General features: G+C 48.6%; 1 protein-coding gene across 1 annotated transcript in view; it reads right to left on the minus strand.

Moving 5' to 3' along the window:
* MRC1 (mannose receptor C-type 1) overlaps positions 1 to 24,408 on the minus strand; it is an 841,411-nt gene that overhangs the window by 328,948 nt on the left and 488,055 nt on the right. The window lies entirely within an intron of this gene.

The following is a 24,408-nucleotide window of genomic DNA, read 5'->3' on the forward strand; positions in this document are numbered from 1 at the left end:
TCAGAGCAGTAGCTCTAACTGATTGACACTGTTTAATTATTAGACTGATTTCCATTGGAGACACAGAATCCTTTAGAAAAAAAGTGGTTTTAATGCTAGAATTAGGGAATCGATTTGGTTAAGTAAAGATCACAAATGAATAACATACACTTTTTGTAGTAGATGTTGTAATCTCATGATAATTGTGAACCTTGATCAACCAGCAACCAGAATTTCCTGCAATCATTTGTTTTAATTGGTTGATGCCTTATTGACCAAAGGTACTCTTGTTTGCTGCTCTGGAAACTGGCAACAGATCTTTTAATTTCGTGCCTTAGTTGTTTAATATTTTGATCTTGATTGGAAAAGTGATGGCTGTTCCACAGTGCTCTAAGTTGCTTCCTTTAGTGTTTTTTATTCATTATGATTTGTCCATCATATTTATTTTGTTTTTTTCATATGTGGGATGCTCAACTATGTTGAAAAAAAAACGAGGTCATATAGCCAAGTTTAGGCTTGGTGACAAGCAATGGGCTACTTCTGATCAAATGAAACAACAGGCATTCCACAGCTTCCACCAAGCCGTCTAATCTTGGAAGAATGCTCTCCAAGAACTCATAGACTCCTACTTGACTCCTGCAGCTGGGAAACCCTCAACCCGCAGTAAAAGGAACTCTTGGCAGGCCCTATCACCCTTGCTGAATTGCTGAACTTCAATCTCTGAAGGAACTCCCCATAGCAAAGAAGCCCAGCTCAGATAGACTCCCAGTCATTTTCTACAGGACATTCCTCCCTGTCTTCCAAGACCGTATGCTGACATTATTGAACATGCTCACATCCGACATGAGACTCACTCCAGAGTTCGGAGATCCTGGAGCTGGTTGCTCAGGGGAGGCCTCCTAGAGCCCACGGGACCCTGTCCCTGGCCCTCTGTCATGTGGCAGGCCTGAGGACAGCGAGCAGGATAAGGGGGGCCCCCACCCTAGGGCAAGCGGAGGCCCCAGATCTGTGCCATCTGGTCACTGGCTGAGAATCCTCAGACCACAAGGAAGTGTCCAGGATACCCTGTCCCTTTTAATCGAGAGGAAGGCTAACCCCCTTGCTTTTAATTCTTGAGTACAGAGTGACAGACGGGAATAAAGGACTGAAAGCACCCAACCTCTTGGAGCCCCAACTGGCCTCAAGGAAGCATATGAGCCCTCAGCAAGATTTCCAGGGTTGCCAGGCCATCTGGTTGCCCCAGTGGAAAGCATGGCGTGCAACCAAATGACCAGGTTCAGGGGACCTTGCAGCCTGGGTGCTCGGAGTTCCAGCTAGGCCTCAGGTACAGGGCGGCAAGAGGGGTCCTGATGGAACGCCGACCCAGGACCCACGGGTACCTTAACGCCAATGCAAAGTGGGGGACCAGATGGCCCATGACCCAGGCTCCAACCCTAGGACCCAGGCCCCAAGACTGAGGATCTATGACCCAGGCCCCAGGCTCTAGGCCCAATACTCAGGACCCGGGTCCAAGAACTCAGGACCCATGATCCAGGACAAAGGCCCCAGGACCAAGTCCCTGGGACCCAGGCATCAGGACCCGGGACCAAGGCCACAGGACCTAGGACCTAGGATCCAGGACCAGGGACCAAGGCCTAAGAACTCAGGACCCAGGACTCCTGACCCAGGGCCCATGACCCAGGACCCAGGACCCAGGCCCAAGGACTGAGGAACCATGAACCAGGCCCAAAAACCCAGGCCCCAGGACCCAGGCCCCAGGACCTAGTACCCAGGCTCCAGGACTCAGGACATAGGCACCAGGACGCAGGTCCCGGGCCCAGGACCAGGGCCCTGGGCACCAAGCTTGTGATTAAAGCCCCGGGACCCAGGCCACGGTCTAAGAGCCAAGCCCCCAGGACCCAGACCCAAGGACTCAGGACCATGGCCCAAGAACTCAAGACCCAGGCCCAGGTCCAAGGACAAGGACCCAGGACCCAGGCACCAGGACCTGGGACCAAGGCCATGGGACTCACAAACTAGACCCCAAGATACAGGACCAAAGCCCCAAGCCCAAGGACTCATTCACCAGGACCCAGGCAGCAGGAGCATGGACCAAGGCCCCGGGACCCAGGCACCAGGACCCAAGACCAAGGCCACAGCACCCAGTTCCTTGCCCCAGGCACCAGGTCCCCAAACCCAGGCCACAGTATCCAGGCACCACGACCCATCGTCCAGGACTAAGGCCCCAGTGCCCAGGCCCCACAACCTATGATTCAGGCCCCGGGACCCATGACTCAGGATGCAGTTCCCAGGACCCAGGCACCAGGACCCTGGAGCAAGGCCCTGGGACCCAGGCCCTGGAACCGAGGCACCAGGACTCAATGCCAAGGCCCCAGGACTCAGGACCCAGGTGCCAGGACCCAGGTCCTGGTCCCAGGACACAGGCCCCAGGACCCAAGCCCGGTGACCCAGGTCCCAGGACCTAGTACCCAGGCACTCTGCCACGTGACAGGCCTAATGATGGAATCAGGTTGGGAGGCCCAGCCAGGTCCTGGGCCATCTAGTCATTGTTTGGGAACCACCAGGCCATAAGGGGGTCCAGGGTACCTTGTCCATAGTATTCCGGTGGAAGGCTTCCCCACTTTCTTGTAATCCGTCTGTACTGAGTGACAGAGGAAACCAAAGGAGCAAATGCACCCAACCTTTTGTAGCCCTGGCTGGGCTCAAGGCAGCAAATGAGCCCTGATCGGGACTTTCAGGACAGTCCGGCCATTTGGTCACCCCAGTGGTAAGCATGGCATGCAACCAAATGGGCAGGTTCAGGGGACCCTGCAGTCCTGGCGCTCGGAGCCCCAGCTGGACCTCAGGTATGGGGCTGCGAGGGATGTCCTGACGGAGCTCTGCCCAGGGCCCATGGCACCTTATAGTGGAGGCGAAGTGGGGGACCAGATGGCCTAGGTCAAAGGCTTAGGATCCAGGATGCAGGCCCCAGGACCCAGGCCCCAGGACCCAGGCTCCAGGACTCAGGACATAGGCACCAGGACGCAGGTCCCGGGCCTAGGACCAGGGCCCTGGCACCAAGCTCGTGATTAAAGCCCCAGGACCCAGGCTCATGGTCTAAGGGCCAAGCCCCCAGGACCCAGACCCAAGGACTCAGGACCCTGGCCCAAGAACTCAAGACCCAGGATTCAGGCCCAGGTCCAAGGACAAGGGCCCAGGACCAAGGATGCAGGTCCCAGGACCCAGGCCCCGGGACCCAGGCACCAGGATCTGAGACTCAGGACCCAAGCCCAAGATCTCAGGACCCAGGACCCAGGCCTTAGACTCCAGGCCCTAGGACAAAGGCCTGGGACCCGGGACCAAGGCCATGGGACCTAGGAACCAGGCACCAGGTCCCCAGATACAGTACCAAGGACCCATTCATCAGATGCCAGGTCCCACACCCTGAGCCCCAAGCCTTGCAACCCAGGTCCGGGGCCCAGGAGCCTGGCCTCGTTGGCCAGGACTCAGGCCCAAGGAAGCAGTACCCAGTACCCAGGACTCAGGACTCAGGACTCAGGACCCAGGCCCCAGGACCTAGTACCGAGGTTCCAGTATCCAGGACCCAGGCACCAGGCCCTGTGACCAAGGCCCTGGGACCCAGGACCCAGGCCCACTGACTGAGGACCCAGACCTCGGGACACAGGACTCCAGACCCAGGCCCCGGGACCTAGGCTTCAGGCTCCAGGACCCTACACAAAAGTCCCAGGCACCAGAACCCTGGTCCCAGGCCCACGACCAGGGCTCTGGGCCCTAAGCCCTGCAACCAAGGCAATGGGAACCAGACCCATGACCCTGGATGCAGCCTTCAGGACCCAGGCACCAGGATCCTGGAACAAGGACCTGGGACCCAGGACCAAGGCCACGGACCCAGGACCCATGACCCAGGCCTCAAGACCAAAGACCCAGGCCCCAGGACCCAGGCACCAGGATCCAGGACTCAGGACCCAGGCCCAAGATCTCAGGCTCAACGACCCAGGCCCCAGGCACGAGGACAAAGGCCCTAGGACCCAGGCACCAGGTCCCGAGACCAAAGCCATGGGACCCAGGCACCAGGACATTGGTCCCAGGCCCATGACAGGGCCCTGGGACCTAAGCCCTGCAACCATGGACCAAGGCAGGACCCAAGCTCTGGGACCCAAGCCCCAAAACCCAGGCCACAGGACTCAGGACCCGGAACCCAGGTACAAGGTCAAAAGACCCAGGACCCATGACCCAGGCCTCAGGATCCAGGCCAAGATCTCAGGACCCACAACCCAGGCCCCAGACCCCAGGCCCTAGAACAAAGGCCCTAAGACCCATGTCTCAGGCACCAGGACCCGGGAACAAGTCCATGGGACCCAGGAACCAGGCACCAGGCCCAATGATTCAGTACCGATGACCCTTTTATCAGGACTCATGACCCAGGTTTCCAGGCCCTGAGCCCCATGCCCTGCAACCCAGGTGGGGGGGCCCAGGACCCTGGCTTCATGACCTAGGACTCAGTACCCAGGACCCATGACCCAGGTCTCAGGACCCAGGCCTCAGGACCCAGGCCTCAGGACCCATGCCCCAGAACCTAGTACCCAGGTTCCAGGATCCAGGACCCAGGCACCAAGACCCAGGTCCCAGGCTCAGGGCCCTGAGCTCCAAGCCCTGCAACCAAGGCCCTGGGACCGAGGACCCAGGCCCACTGACTCAGGACCCAGACCCCGGGACCCTGGACTCCAGAACCAGGCCCCTGTACCCGGTCCCAGGGCCCCAGGTCCCTACACCAAAGTCCCAGGACCCATGCACCAGGCCCATGACCAGGGCCCTGGACACTAAGCTCTGCAATCAAGGTCCCAGGACACATGACCCAGGGCCCTATGCCCTGCAACCAAGGCCCCGGGCCCCTGATGCAGGCACCAGAACTCAGGCACCAGGTTCCTGGACCAAGGCCCTGGGAACCAGGACCAAGGCCACGGGACCAAGGACATAGGCTTCGGGACCCAAGCCCCACAACCCAGGCCCTGGGAGAAGAGACCCAGGCACCAGGTCCCAGGACCCAGGACCAGGGATCTGGGACCCAGCCCACAGGACTCAGGATCCGGAACCCAGGTACAGGGGCCTAGGCACCAGGACCCAGGACCAAGTACCCAGGCTCTAGGACCTAGGCCCCGTGTCCCAGGCCCAAGGACCCAGGACACAGGCACCAGGACCCAGGATCCAGGTTCTGGGCCCAGTGCCCAGGCCCCAGGACCCAGAACCCAAGCCTCACAACCCAGGCCCAGGGACCCAGGTACTCTGCCATACAGCAAGTCTGAGGAATGGAGATCAGGATGGGGGGGCCCAGGTCCTGGGCCATCTGGTCGCTGTCTGAGAACCGCCAGACCACAAGGGGGTCCAGTGTACCCTGTCCCAAGTAATCCAGAGGAAGGCTACCCCCTTTCTTGTGCACACCGAGTGACAGAGGGGACCAAAGGTGTGAGTGGCACCTGATCTCTAGGAGTCCTGGCCCGAGGACCCAGGCCCACTGACTCAGGACCCAGACCCCGGAACCAAGGACTACAGACCCAGGCCCCGCAACCCAGTCCCAGGGCCCCAGGCTCCAGGTCCCTACACCAAAGTCCCAACACCCAGGCACCTGGCCCATGACCAGGACCCTGGACCCTAAGCTCTGCAACCAAGGCCCTGGGACCCATGACCCTGGGTCCTAAGCCCTGCAACCAAGGCCACGGGACCCAGGACCCATGACCCAGGATGCGTGCCTCAGAACCCAGGCACCAGGGTCCTGGACCAAGGCCCTGGGACCCAGGACCAAGGCCACGGGACCAGGACCTAGGTTCCGGGACCCAAGCCCCACAACCCAGGCCCTGGGACTAGAGACCCAGGCACCAGGTCTCATGACCCAGTACCGGGGACCTGTGACCCAGCCCACAGGACTTAGGATCTGGAACCCAGGTCCAGGGGCCCAGGCACCAGGACCCAGGGCCAAGGCCTCAGGACCTAGGACTTAAGAACCAGGACCAAGCACCCAGGCTCCAGGACCCAGGTACCAGGTCCCAGTACCAAGGCCCCAGGCCCAAGGACCCAGGACACAGGCACCCGGACCCAGGTTCTGGGCCCAGGGCCCAGGCTCCAGGACCCAAGCCTCACAACCCAGGCCCAGGGACCCAGGCACTCTGCCATGCAGCAAGTCTGAGGACGGAGATCAGGATGGGGGGTCCAGGTCGTGGGCCATCTGGTCGCTGTCTGAGGTCCGTCAGACCACAAGGGGGTCCAGTGTACCCTGTCCCAAATAATCCAGAGGAACGCTACCCCCTTTATTGTAACTGTGCACACCGAGTGACAGAGGGGACCAAAGTTGTGAGTGCACCCGATCTCTAGGAGGCCTGACTGAGCTCAAGGAAATAAGCCCTCATCTGGACTTTCAGGGCAGCCCGGCCATCTAGCCGCCCAAGTGGAAAGCATTGTGTGCAACCAAATGGCCAGGCTCAGAGGACTCTGTGGCCTGTTTGCTCGGAGTCCCAGTTGGGCCTTAGGCACAAAGCTGTGAGGGAACCTTGACAGAGCTCAAGGGGCTGGTGGGCACCTTATCGCAAAGGTGAAGTGCGTTAAGATATTTCCTAGCACCCAGGACAAAGGCCCAGGACCCATTCGCCAGGACCCGGGTCCTAAGCCCCAACCCCCTTAAGTCAGGCCCCAGGCCTCATGACCTCAGACTCAGGCCCATGGACTCAGTACCCATGACCCAGGCCCGAGACATAGCTCCCAGGTTCCAGGACTTAATCACCCAGGCACCCAGCCCCATGCACCCAGACCCAGTGCCCTCGACCCCAAGCCCCTTCACCAAGGTCCTGGGACCCAGGACCCAGGCCCATCGACTCAGGACCTAGGCCCATGGACTCAGGACTCATGACCCATGACCCAGGCCCAGGACCCAGGCCCATGAATCAAGGCCTCAGGACCCAGGCCCAAGAACTCAGGACCCAGGTCCCAGGTCCCAGGACCAAGGCTCCAGGACCCAAGTCCCAGAACGGAGGCCCCAGGACCCGAGGACCAAGGCCACAGGACCCAGGACCCAGGAACCAGGTACCAGGTTGAAGGCCTAAGGTCCCAGGCTGAAGGACCCAGGCACTAGGACCCTGGTCCAGGGCCCTGGACCCCAAGTACCGCGACCCAGGCTCTGGGACCCTTGGTCCATGACCAAGGAAAAATTACTCCGGAACCAGAACCCAGGCCCCAGGACCTAGTACCTAGGCTCCAGGACCCTAGACCGAGGTCCCAGGACTCAGGCACCAGGAACAAGGTCCAGAGCCCAGGACCTAGCCCCAAAGCACTGCGACCAAAGCCCTAGGAACCAGGCCCATAGACTCAGGACCCAGGTGCTGGGACCCATTCCCCAGGATCCCGGACCCATGACCCAGGACCAGGGACCTGGGAACCAGGCTCCAGAACCCCGGACCCAGGCACCAGGACCCAGGTCCTGGGCCCAGGACCAGGGCTCTGGGCCCCAAACACTATGACCAAGGCCCAGGGACAAAGGACCCAGGATGCAGGACCCAGGACCCAGGCACCATGACCCTGGGCCGAGGCCCTGGGACTGGAGACCCAGGCACTAGGTCCCAGGCCGCAGGCTCAAGGACTCAGGGCTCAGGTCCCAGGGACCAGGCACCAGGACCCGGGACTAAGACCACAGGACCCAAGATCCAGGACCAAGCATCCAGACTCAAGGACCCAGGCACCAGGTCCTAGAACCTGCTCACCCCAGCGGACAGCATTGCGTGCAACCACATGGGCATGCTTAGGGGACCCTGTGGCCCGGTTTCTCTGAGCCCAAGCTGGGTCTCAGGCGCAGGGCTGAAAGGAGGGTCCTGACAGAGCCCCAACACCTTATTGCGCAGGCGAAGTGGGGGAACAAATTGTCCAGCACCCATGACAATAGGCCCAGGACCCATGCCCAAGGACCCATGACAGGACCGTGACCCAAGACCCATTAACACTCAGGGCCCAGGCCAAGAACTCAGGACCGATGACCAAGGCCCCGGGACCCAGGAACCAGGCACCAGACCAATGACCCAGGACCTAGTATCCAGGCTCCAGGAACCAAGACCCAGGTCCAAGGCCCTGGGCCTCAAGCCCTGCAACCAAGACCCTGGGTCCCAGGACCCATGACCCAGGCCCAGGGACCTGGGACCCAGTCACCAGGAACTAGGACCCAAGACACAGGACCCATGACCCGGGCCCCTGGACACAGGACACAGGACCTATGACCAGGCACCAGGACCCAGGTCCTGGGCCAAGGACCCGGGCCCCGGGATCAAAGTCCAATGACCCAGGCCCTGAGACCGGAGACCCAGGCACCCAGTCCCAGGACCCAGGAATTGGGACTCAAGCCCCAGGGCTCAGGATTCATGACCCGGGACCCAGTTTCAGGGCACAGGCACCAAGAACCAGGACCAAGGCCACAGGACCGATGATCCAGGACCAAGCACCCAGAACCCAGGCACCAGGTCCCAGGATCAAGGCCCCAGGTCCAATAACCAAGACACAGGTACCAGGACCCAAGTCCTGAGTCCAGCACACAGGCCCCGGGACCCAAGCCCCTCGACTATTGCATGCGACCAAATTGCCAGGCTCAGGGAACCCTGCGGCATGGGTCATCAAAGTGTCCAGCTAGTCCTTAAGCACAGGGCTGCGAAGGGGTCCCTGACAGAGCCCCAAACCAGGGCCCGTGGGCACCTTATTGTCCACATGAAGTGAGGGAACACATTACACAGGACCCAGGACAAAGGCCTAGGACCCAGGCCCTAGGACTCAGGACCCGAGACCCTGGTCCCAGGGCCCAGGCACCAGGCCCCGGGATGTAGGCCACAGGACCCAGGATCCAGTACCAAGCACCCAGGCTCCAGGACCCAGGCACCAGGTTCCAGGACCACGGCCCCAGGCCCACAGACACAGAACACAGGCACCAGGAACCAGTACCTAGGCCCAGTACACGGGCCTCAGGACTCAAGCCCCAAGATCCAGCACTCTGCCAGGCAGCAGACCTGAGGATGGAGATCAGTATGGGGGGCCCAGGTTCTGGTCATCTGGTCGTTGGCTGAGAACCGCCAGACCACAAGGGTGTCCAGTGTACAATGTCCCTAGTAATCCAGATGAAGGCTACCCCCCTTTCTTGCAATTTGTGTGCACCGAGTAACAGAGGGGACCACAGGCGCAAATTTATCTGACCTCCTGGAGCCCTGGCTGGAAAGCATTGCTTGCAACCAAATGGCCAGGCTCACGGAACCCTGTGGCCCAGGTGTTTAGAGCCCCAGCTGGGCCTCAGACACAGGGGTGAGAGGAGGGCCCTGATGGAGCTCTGACCCTGGGCCCACAGGCACCTTATCACACAGGCGAAGAAGGGGAGGCCTCCCTGGGCCTGAAGGAACCCTGTCCCACAGGCTTGGTGGTGCGGCAGGCTGGAGGTTGGAGTCCGGGGTGGAAGGTCCAGCCTTGGGCCTGGTTGGAGCTCCTGGACCCAGCCACGCAGGTGAAGCCGACCTGGAAATATTATAATAACACTTGTTCTACCCTTTTTTGTTCCCTTAGATTTTGGACACTAACTCAGCCAGCACCCAGGGCAAACAAGCCAACCTCGGACTTTCCAGGGCGGGCTGACTTGCGTGGCTCTCACCACGTTTTATTAGTCATACTCCCTTCCTAACCTCAAACTTTGACAATAAAAAAACAAGTTTTCCTCACATTTAGTATCACAGTATTACTCAAGGTCTCCCGATACAAATGGTACCTCACTTGTGTGGGTAGACCTAGTGCTCATGACAGGAAATATCCCAAAGCGCAACATGGACACAGAGCATTTTTCCACCAAAAATGAGTCCTTTTTTTCCCAATGAGCCGATCAGATCATTTCAATTTCAATGTATTAACCTCAGTGGGCCATGGGTGCAGAGAGTCAGCAGAGGGATTTCCTGGACGTGTTCAGAGGACATTACAGTTTAGTCCTCCACACACGGCTTCCAAGGCAGAGGTCGTACGTCTTTTACACAGAAAGGGTTAACCACAGCGCCGGCAGAGCATTTGCAACATCAATTTCATTAGTTATAATACATGAAATTTTATAGTTTTCAATTCAATTCAAATACTTTATTCAACAATTAAGTTGTAAAAGTGACATAAAACAGTATACACATAATTTCAATCCAAAAGTACATTTAAAAAACACATTATAAAATAGCATATAAATAAAATTATCAATACGTAAGGATACATTGATAGACCAACCCGCATAATGTAACAAGCCAGTCAATTGCCTAATGAAAAGTCACTTTGGCATTTAATCAATTTAGACCGAATTGCCCAGGCCCACTTTATATATTTTGACATTGCAATAGAGATGGTCGGGCTTGGATCAGTAGACAAGATTCTCATAGCTAATTCATATCTTCGGATGCCCATCAATCGACAAACAGGTAGTACCCATTTCTTGCGTGGAATAGTATAGAGCGGACAAAAAAGGACAAAATGACTCGTAGATTCGATCTTGTCCAGACACTTTGGGCACCTATTTTCAGACCCCACTGCCCAGTGGGATGTAAATGAGCGTACTGGGAGTGTACCTATCCTGAACTGGAAATAAAGTTTACGATCGGACGGTACTTCAATTAAACCCCAATATGATTCCAGTCCGACATTAACCTTAAATTCCAAGAATCTGCCAGTTAAAGCAGATGAGCTCCCCTTGCTAAATAATTCTAAGCCGATCATCTCCCAATATCTGATTTTCAAAGAGTCCTTTGAAGGGAAAGCTGTATTAGAGGGGTCGTCCCATAGATCTCTCAGTCCCATGCGATAAAGTAATAATTTTACAGATCTCAGCCATTCTAACTTGTGGGAGGAATCTTTTTCAATAATTTCCTTTAGGCCCATTGCATAGTGACTAAGCTCATTAGTTGTCCACACCCTACGCCAATATAGCAAGGGACGTAGATAAGCTACATCCTGTATGGATTTTAAACCAAGATCCCAAAAGAGGGGTAGCAAGGGAGTGCTCTGGGGAACACCAACAGCTTTTCGAATAAACTCCTTTTCCATGGCATTCAGTCGCTGTGGGTTTTTGCCATGCCCCCACAGCTCAGACCCATAGAGGGCCGAGCTACGAATCTTCATCGTATAGATCTCTAGAAATGGCTCCATTGGTTGAGACTGCGAAGTTTTAAATCGTTTCATTAGAATACCAGTCTGTTGTTGGTATTTCAATAGTGAAAGATCTATATGATTATTCCAATACATATTTTTCTGCAAAGTTACTCCCAGATATGTAAATGCATCAACCTGTTCTAGTGAGGATCCATTCATAGAAATTACGCCTTTAAATGGTCTATACACTTTATTGGGTCTAGGACCATTAAGCACCATGAACTTAGTCTTTGCGACATTAATTTCTAGTCCACGTAATAGGCAAAACTCTTCGAAGCGCCGCAAGGTAAGCTGGAGGCCACTCGGAGTTTTTGAAATCAGCAGAGTGTCATCCGCGAACATGAGGACCGGAACACGAGCTCCAGCCAACGCAGGGGCATCTGTGGGGACCCGGGAGAGGAACTCGGCCACCCCGTTGACGAAGAGTGAGAACAGGGTAGGTGCCAGGACACAACCCTGCCGCACACCCCGTTCCACGGGGAAAGAATCCGTGGCCTCTCCCGGTCTACCCCAACGTACCCGAGCGAAATTGTCCTCATGTAAGCGGACGACAAGTGCCAGCAACTCCGGTGCCATCCCCAGTTCCTGAAGTACTTGCCACAGTTTGCCGCGCGGGACCAGATCAAATGCCGCCCGCAGGTCGACAAACACAGCGTACAGGATGCCTTTGTCTAATACCACTGTCCTCCAGTACAATATTAGGAATCTAAAAACCTGGTCAATGGTACTGGTCTTGGGGCGAAAACCAGCCTGTAGGGGGCTCAAAATATTGGCATCCTCCATCCAGGACTGGATTTTTCCCAAGACCAGCCGTCCAATGATTTTTTGTATAGCATCTATAAGGCTGATAGGCCTATAGTTGCTAGCCAAAGACTTGTCCCCTTTTTTATATATCGGGACAATTTCAGCGCCTTTCCAGGATTGAGGTATGGCCATGCCCTGGGCAATAGCATTGGCCAAATAAGTAATATAAAGGCACCATCTCTGTCTATCATGTACGAACACATCTGCAGAAATAAGATCCATACCCGGTGCCCGGCCCGGGTTCACAGTATCAAGAGCTCTATCAACCTCTTTACTGCTAAAAGGTGGCTCCGTATAGAAACCGAATTCATGGTGAAATGGGCTATCATCTCTGTCCTTGGCATATTGACATTTAAAAAACTCTCTCCAGGAGTCCTGGGGAACGCAATTGTGTGGACTCTCTATAATTTCCCCCCTTTTCCATTTAAAAATGTCCCAGAACTTCTTTTGGTTCTTTCCACTACATGTTACCTTAAGGTCTTGCCATTCGCTCTCTTCCCACTCCTTTTTAGCTTTCCACTGTGCCTTCTTATAATTGGTCCGAGCTTGCTTTATTTTATTCGAATCCTTTAATTTAAGCGCAGTTCCTAGTTCTTCCCGGGCTTGTTTACAGGTATTATTAAACCAATTCTCTTGCTTCCTTTTGTAGGACCGTTGTGCTAAAGTTGGTTCACAAAAATAGTTTTTGAGTTTAGCAAAAAATGTAGTATGTATATTCTCTACATCTAAATGAGGTTGGCTATTGTTACAAGTTATAGTTTTCTATTACCTTGTTCCTTAACAATTCCTATTCTCTGTGTTTGCAAAATAATCGTTTTTCAGGATGCGCGACTAAATCTCCTTATTCCATAAATACATTCTCTGTCCGAACTAGTCATGCTTTCGTTATTTAATAAAGCTGAGTTGAATATGCCTACATAGTTGTTTAACATTGTTATGATTCTGTTTTTGCATGAATGTACTGGTTGCAATGTTTATGTCTTAAAATCTGTTACGCCCCCCCCCCCCCCTTCCTATTTCTCTCTCCCTTTTCTTTCTTTTTATGGTTTGACTACCTCGTTTGTTTTGGGGTTTTTGGACTAGTTGTTTGTGCAGACCAAATCAATTTGTAAACCCTTTGAAATGTATGATCTACATATTACATTCAATATATTTTCCAGACTCCCAAAAGAATCTTGCAGCCAATTACATAGCACACACATTGTAATGCGCTGTTACATGTAAAGGTAATAACACAAACGACAGCTTTGTGAAATATTAGCCCCCCCTTCTATAAAAAGTGTCTTGCTTCTTTACTGGATCCACAAAATCAGATGTTTCCCGGCTAAACACAGAATGAGACAACAGCCATGTCTGTTGAACATCATATAGTACATTATTTCTAAGTGATTAGCCAAATGAGGGGATTCCCTAAGTTATTTGCTGAAATGGACACAAATGGGAATGTTTGAGAATGCCTGCCAAATGCAAGTTAACAAAGATGTAACGATTTGGCATGCACTATGCACCAAGTTCAAACGAGTTTGTCTATAATTAAAGACAAGCATGTCAAAATTAGCAAACTATATAGGCAGGCAAATTTGAAAAGGAAGCCTTTTATACTTTCTTTAGACATTTCCATTACATTCATAGCGAATTCTGGGCATATTATCAAGACAGGCGAAAGATTTATCGCCGCTTTAGCGGCAGAAAACTGCCGCTAAAACGGCGATAATGGGCTTGATAATTTGCTCAATGGAATTCCAATTGAAGCCCATGTTAGATGTGAAGGACTTCATTTTATCGCCTGTCTTGATAATATGCCCCCAAGTATTTACTCTGTGGAACTTTGGGCCATCCTCCACTGCCATATGCTTCTTTCGCTCGGAAACCTTTAGCCATTGGTTTGAAACATTGTCAATTATATTTCGTATCAACCCACTGTAGTATTTTAGCCTCACCTTCTTTCTTTTCATTATTTGAGCATAGCCATTCTCCTGCACAAGAATGTATAAGGGACTATTTTACATCTAAAAGTGCACTCTCATTTCACATTTAATTATTTATCTCATCCATGCATTGAATACAGAAAGTCATCATTTATTTAATTGTTTTGAAATGCACAGGAATGTTTTTATTATTTTTCTCAGTGTTCTTTGTGGTCATTAAACCTATTGGCTTTGCCAATGGTTGTTTTTTCACCCGAGATGTGAGCTTAATTTTACAAATTTAAAGTTATTTTGCCTTCTGCTCTTCACTCAGACACCATATAGGCTCTTTCAGCAAGGTTTCTTTTATTGTGGTGGGAGGAAGTCTTCCCATACTTCCACACCAAACTCTGACAAACTCAACAGCTAATGGTCAATCACTTATCTACCCTCATCGGAAAATACATCAATAAAGCAGTCTATGCACAACTTCACGATAAATAACATCTGAGCCATCCGTCTCCTACATGACTGAAAATCTGTCTTCAGATCACGCTGCAGGAGTCAACTACCTTACACATTATAGACAATGCTCTCCCGACCACAGAGAAAGATGAACCCCAGTGCTTAATTTGAGCCGGTGGTTTCCGGTGCTTGGTGCCTGCACTTAATTGTCAGCACCAGTGCCTGTGACAGCCTGCCACAAGGTGGCGCTGTCTAGCTCATTTAGAGATGACCACAACAACAGTTCATTATGAATGCTATATTCATTATAAATGACTATAACCTGCCTCCAAGCCCTTCTTATAGCTTTTGGGGCCTGAAATAGTCCGAATTGTCAGACTTGTAGGAGTGTGATGGTTAGTAGTTGTGTTGTTAACTATCATTGGCAGCATGGCAGGAGCAATGTATGGTGCAAGCTGCAGTGGCCTCCTGACGAGAGCCCGAGCACTTTTGAATTTTTTGTTTTTACAAATTAAGCACTGTGAACCCTGACCTTACAGAATGCCTCAGCTGTCTTCACTTCCCCAATATATGAATGACCCTTTAGCAAAGCAATGACTGAAGGGTGCTAACTCTGTACCTCTCTCTAAGTATGTTATGTATCATATTTTCACTCATAACATAAGTCTAACGAGATAGCTGAAACTGTCTGGAGCCGGAACATACAATGGGTTGAAGTTACCATTTTGAAATTTTTTTTAGTGAGTTCTGCAGCCCCAAGCGGTTCCCTTGACAACTGGTTATGTAGACAGATGTACATTTAATCTTTTAATATTGAGGCAATTATCCAACATGCCTTATGATAAAGCTGAACCTCGGCTAAAATTAGGTTTAAATACATTTTAATCTGCATTTTGAAACAAATTCTAACTGTCCACTGATTGATTGAAAAAGACATAGAAAATCTAAAGTTAGACAAAGGGTAGTCCAGGCACAAAGCCCCCTTCCCGCCCAGCCGCCCCTCAACCCAACTATCACCCACCCCAATTCGCAGATTGAAAGATGGTAGAGCATGGACAATTCCTTAAAGTCTCTGCTAATGCACTCCAGTAAACGACTCCATTGTTTGGTGAAGGTGTTTATCCTTACCTCGGGCAAGTTCTTCCATACTTAGGATTCACACAACATCTCCATCCATTTATGGTCGGAGGGTGGCACATGTTGTTCCCATAGTCCCAAGATAGTTTGCTTGGCAGCCAGAAGGAGGAGGGAAAATGGAACCAGCCTGCCAAGACGCCAATAAGATCACCTTGGGGTATCGAGCCAGGTCCGACTCAGTGATGTGTTCTATAGTGGTTAATACTGAAAACCAAAATAGCTCTCTCTTAGGACAAGACCACAGTATGTAAGTCAGGGATCTCTCTTCCATGAATCCTCTCCAAAATAAAGGGCTTCTCCCATTTTCATGTAGGCTAGTCATGTTGGGGTGCAGTGCCATATGTATAGGACTTTGAATAATGTTTCTCTCCCTCCTACATGGCACACAAAGCTGTGGGTGTGGACCAGAATTTCCTCCAACTGATCTTGGTCATCTGATGTAGTGCCTTATTATTTCCCATAAACTCGTTGGAATGTGTTTTTTGTAGTGCCTTGACTGACATTGGACATGTTGTAGGTAATGGATGAAGCATATTTAGCTCCTGTGCAGTGTAGAATTATTTTTAAAAAGGTAGGAGGGCTCTCGCACCTCCCTGTTGAATTCAGGGTCTAGTAGCCAGTGGTGAAGCAGCAAATTGTGGTATTGCCTAGTCTCCTGGAGAGCATATTATTCTTTTAGTTCCTAAAAATATTTTACTGACTCCTGTTTGACCATGCCCCTTAGTGTTTTGTGTTCCCCCCAGCCATTTGCAATAGCAGAGTCTATTCAGACCGGGCATGAATTCACATTTCCCCCAGAAAGGCATGAATGTGGATTAGCAAGAGGTGAGGCTATATTTGGCTCCAATGCCATGTCAAATGTCTAGTGTGGCCCTTGTGACTGGGGGGATATAGTGTGTCTTTGTTTGCTCCGATTTACGTTGCCAATGAATTTCCCACAGGTGGGCCACTGCTGTCATGTGATTGATTATACACCATTCCTTTTCAGTTTCTCTCCTCATCCAATTAATAAGGAAGCACATGTAAGCCACTGCATAGTAATGGGAAAGGCTGGAAATCCCCAGTCCCCCTAGGCATGGTCTCATCGCATCCTGCCCCTGATTAATTCTCTCAGCCTGCCCTGCCATATAAAGGAGGCACACAATCGACTGCAGGTCAGTAATATAGTCGCATGGGAGCTAGAGAACCAAGGTCTGAAACAGATTGAGGATCCTTGGCAATATAGCCATTTTGTAGGCCCGTACTTTGCCTAGCAGGGGCAGGGTTATGTTTTGCCATTGTAAATTGATTTCTTTCATTTTAGCTAGGGCGGATGCTACTGCTCGTCCCATGTAGTCTATGTTCAAGAAAGCCCGGCGTAAGGAAGTGAGTGATTGTATTTGTTGCACCACTGGACATGGGGTGGACATATTTAGAATGCCTGATTTAGTAATGTTACTTTTGAACCCCAACATCGTTCGTTAAAATTGGAGTTCCTCAAGCACTTAGGGAAGGATACCACAAGGGTTCCACAGTGACAACAGAATGTTGCTGGCGAACTTAGTCAGTTTCAGCTCTTGTTAGCTGAACTGGATGCCTTTAATCCGGGGTTTGCCAAAATGCAAACACCAGACGTTCTAGTGGGAGGGCAAAGAGAAGGAGAACAGGGGGCACCCCTGCCTTGTTCCTCGGTTGATTTCCACTCAACATGAAAAGAGTCTGTTACTCTGCATTCTGGATCGGGGAGCTTGGTAGCTGGCCAAAAACCAGGGTAGGAAAGCATCTTCTATCCCCACTACCCGCAAACATCAGTCATGAAGTCCCAATATGAGCATGGCTTTGATGGCAAAGTGTATGGTTGTCTATCTCCGTCTCACCTTCCAGCACAGGGCAAAACAGGAAGATAGCGGACCACCAGAGACCATTTCTGAAGGAGACACAAGCTTATTACGTGATAGAAAGCTGCCTGGAGCTTAAAGAATTTGATCAATGGAGATGGCATCTGTGACTGTCTAACACAGGTGCCACGACAGCAGAAACCAGAAGACTCAAGGGCACTGAATGCGCCACCACCCAGAACTTTACCTACTGCTGCACCAATTCTTCAATCGAGGTACTTGCACTATTTTTTTTAAATATCCTAAGCTTATCGCTGAAGCTGCAGATGCGATATGCTCTCCTTAATAACTATATGTCTGAACTAAAGATGGCGGCAGATAATGAGATTTCGTTCCAGTCTGCAAAATCGCTTGTAAAGCAAAAATCAAAATGCGACCACCATGCTGTAACAACACTACAAATAAGCGGAGAGTACACATGCACTGACTAGACACCAGACCAATGACTCCAAGTTGGTTCTAGTGCTGACTCTCACCACCACTGAACAAACAAGACCCAATCAAATATCCTTGTTTTACTCTCCCTGGCCAATTCCTGCTGGTATACAAAATGGTAGCCTCAGTGCACCGATACAGACTTCTTCATGGATCATTAGGATGATCCACCCGCCGATCTCATTTCGTGCAGGTCCCACAGAAACATATGTTTTGCACTGACTACGGAGACTACGAAAGTCAGTGTAATGCCTGCGAGCTTCTACTTGCTATAATTTGCTGCCAACTGCAAAGATCATTGAGAGAGCCTTAACCTTGATTTAGCCTCAGTGACCTACAATCAGCAACGAAGCCTAAGACCACCAAGCAAAGCACATCTCTGTGTTTTGATCTTGCGGTGAGCCGTGATCTGATGCGATCTGGCAAAGCCAGTGAGAGAATGAAGGTTACTGAGAGAGCATGATACAATGAAATAGGCTCCCTTTTGACCCCATTATCTACTGTGAACTGTAAACTACTGTGATCTTCTATGAAATCTGAAGTACAGCAAAGTACTGCGAGCAGCTGGACCATTGAGAGAACCTATGATCCAAAAGTAACCTTTGAACTGTGAACTACTGTGATCTACTGTGCACTGTGAACTGTTAACTCTTCAAACAACTAGCCCATTGAGAGACCCTATGGCCCAAAGCAACTTTTTAAAGTTACCACTCCAAGAAAAGTATTTTCCACTGACACTGAATATACACATAATAAGGTTCATCGTAATCTATCTCAACATAAAACTCTGTCCTCACCTCATCTGATCATTTCTTAATTAAAAGCATCTAAAAAGGAAATTCAATAGCACAGCCAGGAAACTCAACCTGAGACAAGCACCTAAAGCTAATAAGAATGTCAGAGAAAGAAACAAAGCCACACAATAAGCAGTTAAAAGCTGAACCTCCATCTCCAGACTCACCCATTAAAACCAAGTCCGACATTAAAAATACAATGGATATGATACTAAGAAAAATAGTGGAGGTACATGACATTGTGAAATCTACTAAACAAAATACGAACTCCATGCAACTAGAATCGACTGCCATATGACTGGATATCAATACTATAAACAACAAAATAATGGATGCTGAACAGAGGATCACCAAGGTAGAAGACTCAAACAACCAAACCATCAAAGACCTAAAAGCGCTCCAAATAGCTACAAAACACATGAAAAAAGAAATCTCTGATCTTTAAGATCGAGCAGAAGATGGAATCTAAGAATATTCGGAATACCAAAGGGTTCCGAGGAATCATCTAATTCATGCATAATGTTCCTGGAGAAATGGATCCCACAAGTCACCGGCCTGAAATTCTGCAAGCAGTTTGAGCTAGAGAGGGCCCATGGAGTCCCAACATTAAAAACTTTCTCCAGGTCCTCAACGAGACCAATTGTCTGCAAGCCACTGAGATTCCAGCATTCTGAAGCTATCTTGGCCTATGCTCGCAAAAATTATCACATTGTATGGAATAATCATAAAAATCACATTTCACAAGACTATTCAAAGCCAACTGTCGAAGTCAGAAGAGGCTTCCCGGCCCTACGCAACAGATTAAGAGAAATTACTCTTCACTTTTCTTTTACAGGACCAGCAAGGTACAGAGTAATGGTCAAAGGCAAAAGCCACATCTTTGACGAACCCTCAGACCTGTCCAACTTTCTAGATGAAATATCTGTTCAAGAAATTAAACTCTCAATTTCTTCCTCTAACAAAAGAAAATCATAAAACATCTGCTTTTCAAGAAACTAGAACTATTCCAGTACTAAATCGCTAAGTGCAAATTCTCAATGTCACAAATGGACCTAACGTAACTACACATCACCATGACCTGTACACACAGTGAGCACCATCGATAAGAATTCTGAATTGTCTATGCCTTCCTAACAGAATTGTTGTATTCAGTTGTGTTCCATTTGAAGTGAGTTTAAGTTTTTCTGTATTTCCATTGGAACGATTTAAAGTGCTAAGGGATAACGGTCTACAGAATCACTCACCCACTAGTCCATTAAACATGCACAAACTCAGAGGCAACATGCATTAACTGACTAAATGACGCACTTCATGAAATTTACACATAGAGAAGGCTCCTTATCCTCACCTCCGTACCATAGTTAAATATGTAAAATTACAATGCTGAAACACTCCACCCTTAACTAACACCTAATCACATAAATATATACACTGAGGGAGTCTTTCCCCTCAAAGCATCTTAAAATACAGTTATCACATTATATCTGGTGGAGTATGATTTCATTAACATGTTACCAAAGTAAAAGCCTCACATATTATGATTTATAGAATAATTGAATAACTATAAGCTCTAGGATTCGAATACTAGGGTCATCATTCCTCACTTACTCATTGTTTGAAAGGTTCATACTAATGTTTGGATAGATAACGTTCTGTGCTGGAGGATGGGTGCTCTTTATCGTCGCTGCTCCTGTATTTGACGTTTTTGGGTAGGGAGAGATAGGGGTATGGATGGGGTTTTGTTATTGAATGCTTTATATACTGTTTTCTTCCCTTTATTTTTTCCCTTTCTATTTCCTTCTAACACCCTAAGATACACTTGTCACATGGGCAACACTGCATAACAGCCTTACTCTCAGGATTGCTGTTAGCCCACTACTATAGAAAAAGAAATCAGACACAACACCCACATCAAGGATTTTCTTCCTGTCAGTACCCGTCAGGAGACACATACTGCCTAATAATTACAAATCATCATACCTTTCCAACACGGCTTCACAACATTATGCAGATAATCTTAATATTGTCTCCTTAAATGTGAAGGGTTAAATCACCCAGTAAAATGCCGCAAAATAATGGACTATTTAAATAACTCCAAAGGAGATATCATACTCCTCCGAGAAACTAAGATTACTGATAAAGAAGCTGTCCTTCTTAAAACCAATTAGATATCAGAGGCAATCTGCTCTCCGGCAGCACAAAAAAAAAACCCTGGAGTAATTACTATAATTTTCAAACACTCCAATATAACGCTTCAGTCCTTCAATACAGACGACGAGGGCAGAATACTAATCTCAACCTTACGCAGAGGGGAGGACGCTTTCATGTCTTAAATCTAAACAGCCCTACCAAGAATGACAGTACTTTCTTGAATGAGATATCTAACAATTTAAGTCACCTACCTCAACATTACCTTATTATACTAGGAGGAGACCTCAAATTACCACTAGAAACAGTTCTGGACCGCCAATCTACCTGCAGATATCACCCTCCTAAATCCCATAAAATACTACAGAATATATGCTCCAAATATAACGTTAAAGATACCTGGTGTCTCTACCATCTTGACTCCAGAGAATACACATTCTACACTGCATTACACAATTCTTACACAAAAATTGATTTTAGCCTCATCTCTGGCTCTTATGAACACCTAATCAACCAAACAAACATCTCTCCAAAGCTAATCTCTGATCATTCCTGCTTCAACACACTCCTAGTTGGTACCAACCCAAAATCCCCAACCAAAATATCGCACTTCAATAATGATGTCTTATCCAACCTGTACGATACAATAAGAATTGAAGAAACAATATCTAACTACCTCGTTGACAATGAGCTCCCAGACACAAACATACAAACACTTTGGGATGCCCTTAAGAGGTATTCTTACAGATATCAAAACAAAAATCAAGAAGGCGAATAACGCCAAACAGGTCAGCTTGAAAATGGAAATTAGACAACTTGAACTGAGACAGCCAAATTTCTGGATAAAGATACCCTATCCCTCCTAACACAGACTACAACAAAATCCTAAGTGAAAGAGCTGGTGTTTGGATAAATAAATGTAAGGGCCTCAGACTATGCGAAGCTAACAAGGCAGGGAAGATGCTAGCCTCTTACCTCGAACATAAGCAAAACCAAAAAAAGATTACAGTAATCAAAGAAACAAAAAGTATAACCCATACTAACCCAGAGAAAATCCATTTTTAAACAGTTTTATGAAAAGCTATATATGAATTACCAGACCTCCAATCCAGCCTATTGCAAAAGCTACTTAGATCGAATACAAATCCCATGTAAATCAGAAGAGGATGAAACTTCACTAAGTAAACCTGTATCTCTGACCAAAATAATCAAAGCATTTGGTACACAGAAAGAAAACAAAGATCCTGGGCCAGATGGCTATACGGCTACATTTTTAAAAAACATTTGCCAATTTACTTTTACCAACCATGCTATCACTGTTTAACCACATCACTAAATCGGGTGCTCTCTCAGGTACAATGGCAGAAGCGAACATTGTAATAATCCCAAATGATGGGAAAGATTTAACATTAACCAAAAATTACTGGCTCATTTCCTTAATAAACTTAGACTGCAAATTGTATACAGAGATTTTAGCCAATCGCCTCAACACCCTCCTCCCAAAATCAATACGCAATACCCAAGTTGGCTTCCTAAAAAAATCATATGCCAAATGACAATACCCACCTCTTATGCCTTGTCTTTGATAATGCGAAATCATCCAGCTCACCCTCTGTCGCAATTACAATAGATGCTGAGAAAGTGCTTGACAGAGTATTATGGACCCTTCTCCAACACTCCCTGGAAGCCTTCAATTTAGGCGAAGACTTCCTAAAGATGATCATGGCTCTCTACAAAAACCCAATGGCTCTTATTGTTATCAACGGATCCCTTTCACTTCCAATTAAGCTACAACAGGGTACGAGACAAGGTTGCCTACTCCCCCCCCATTTCCTTCTAGCATTAGAACCCCTGCTCCTAGACATAAAGAAAAACCCCAACACTGCTGGAATCGACTTCAAAAGTAAACGGGTCAAACTCTCCACTTACTCGGATAATATCTTAATAGTCACAGAAAAATCAGACCCTTCTATCCAGGCCCTCGTGAAAACCATATACCAATACTCGGAGGTGTCGTGCTATAAACCAAACAGAGACAAATCTGAAGTTAAACCCCTTAACCTACATGCTACTAAAGATCTTTTAGGAAACTCAGGTCTCACTTGGCAGAACCACTACATTAAATATTTTGGGATAAAATTTGGATCAGACCTTCTAGACACCACCAAACATAACGAAGAAAATCACCCTTCAAAAAACAAAAGCCCATCTAGACAACTGATCACTTAAATTTATCCCTTGGTGGGAAAGAAAAGAGATGATAAAAATGATGGTCACCCCATGTATTAATTACTTAATCAGTATGCTTCCCCTAGTCTTCTCAGATGATATCCACCAAAAATTAGCCAAACAGATATCAAGATTTATATGGCAAGACAAAAAAGCAAGAATAGCACTGAAAAACATATCACACAACACATTAGGAGGTGTCAACATAGCTAACTAATCAAACCTTCTTAGCCAAACAAGGCTCATACTGGATCCAAACCCCAGATACCCACACACCAGTCTGGTTGGAGGTAGCAAGAGTGATCTTAAATAATCTAGACACACTAACGCTTAGTACATTCAGCCACAAACACCTCACCAACTCTAAATATATATATTCAAAAATGCCTTACTAACAATCGATAAGAAGCTACCATCACGTTTAACCCTCCCTATGGAACAGTCTGAACATTAAATACAATGTTAAATTGACCATCATGGATTAGCATGGGGATCTTTCCGCAACAACTTGGATCTAAATCTTCACCATTATTCTTTATGGACTTATGATTACATTTCCATCTGGAACTTCCAGAATTGTATAACTTCCTTAAACTTAAAGTGACCGTTTCTAAATCTAAGAATCCCTACAGGGACCCATCCCTCCCATCACTTATCTAAATATTTAACAAATTGGGCCACAAAGTATCCAATTTCTACCAACTACTATGCCCCAAGATGACAAAATTAAACAACAACATAACCAGATTCTGGGACTCTCACTTCTCCAATACTAGATCAGAATCCAATTGGAAGATCATATGGAATCAGTCACAACCCTCAAAATCTCCCCAGTACTCTCCCAAATCAAATATTGGCTACTACACAAAGTCTACTGCACTCCTTCTCGCCTCCACTCCCTACAAATCTTAGAAAACCCTATCTGTTGGAACTGCAAAGAAGAGATCACCTAATACTTCACTGCAAGTCATTGATCTCTTTCTGGGACAACGTTTTCTCGTTTCTCTCAAAACTATTTAAATTCCAACCCAACAAAGAATTTCCCTTCCTCATCAAAGGTTTCCTTGACCTCTGCGGATCACGCCCTACCAGACCTCCTATTAACATCAGCGATGAAAATAGTTTTATCTAATTGGAAATACACACCCAAGGCTTCCTTTCTAGCCAGGATTAATTGGATAAGACACATTAGAGGGGAGGACAAGATTGCACTGCAACATTCCTCCTGGAAATCACAATCCAGACCCATTTGGGAATCTCTTGATAACTACTTTGCTACTAGCAAACCACCATAAGCTTGCACATTCCAACCAATCTCCTCATCTTACCCCCCTTTCTCTTTGCTTGTCCCTTACCCAACCTGCGTCTAAACTCTCAATCTCTTTTTCATCCCCGAAGGCTGGTATGAAAACATTTATGGAAAACTGCTTAGTTTATTACATTGTATACTTT

The sequence above is a fragment of the Triturus cristatus genome, chromosome 10 (assembly GCF_964204655.1).
Source record: "Triturus cristatus chromosome 10, aTriCri1.1, whole genome shotgun sequence".
Taxonomy (NCBI): Eukaryota; Metazoa; Chordata; class Amphibia; order Caudata; family Salamandridae; genus Triturus; species Triturus cristatus.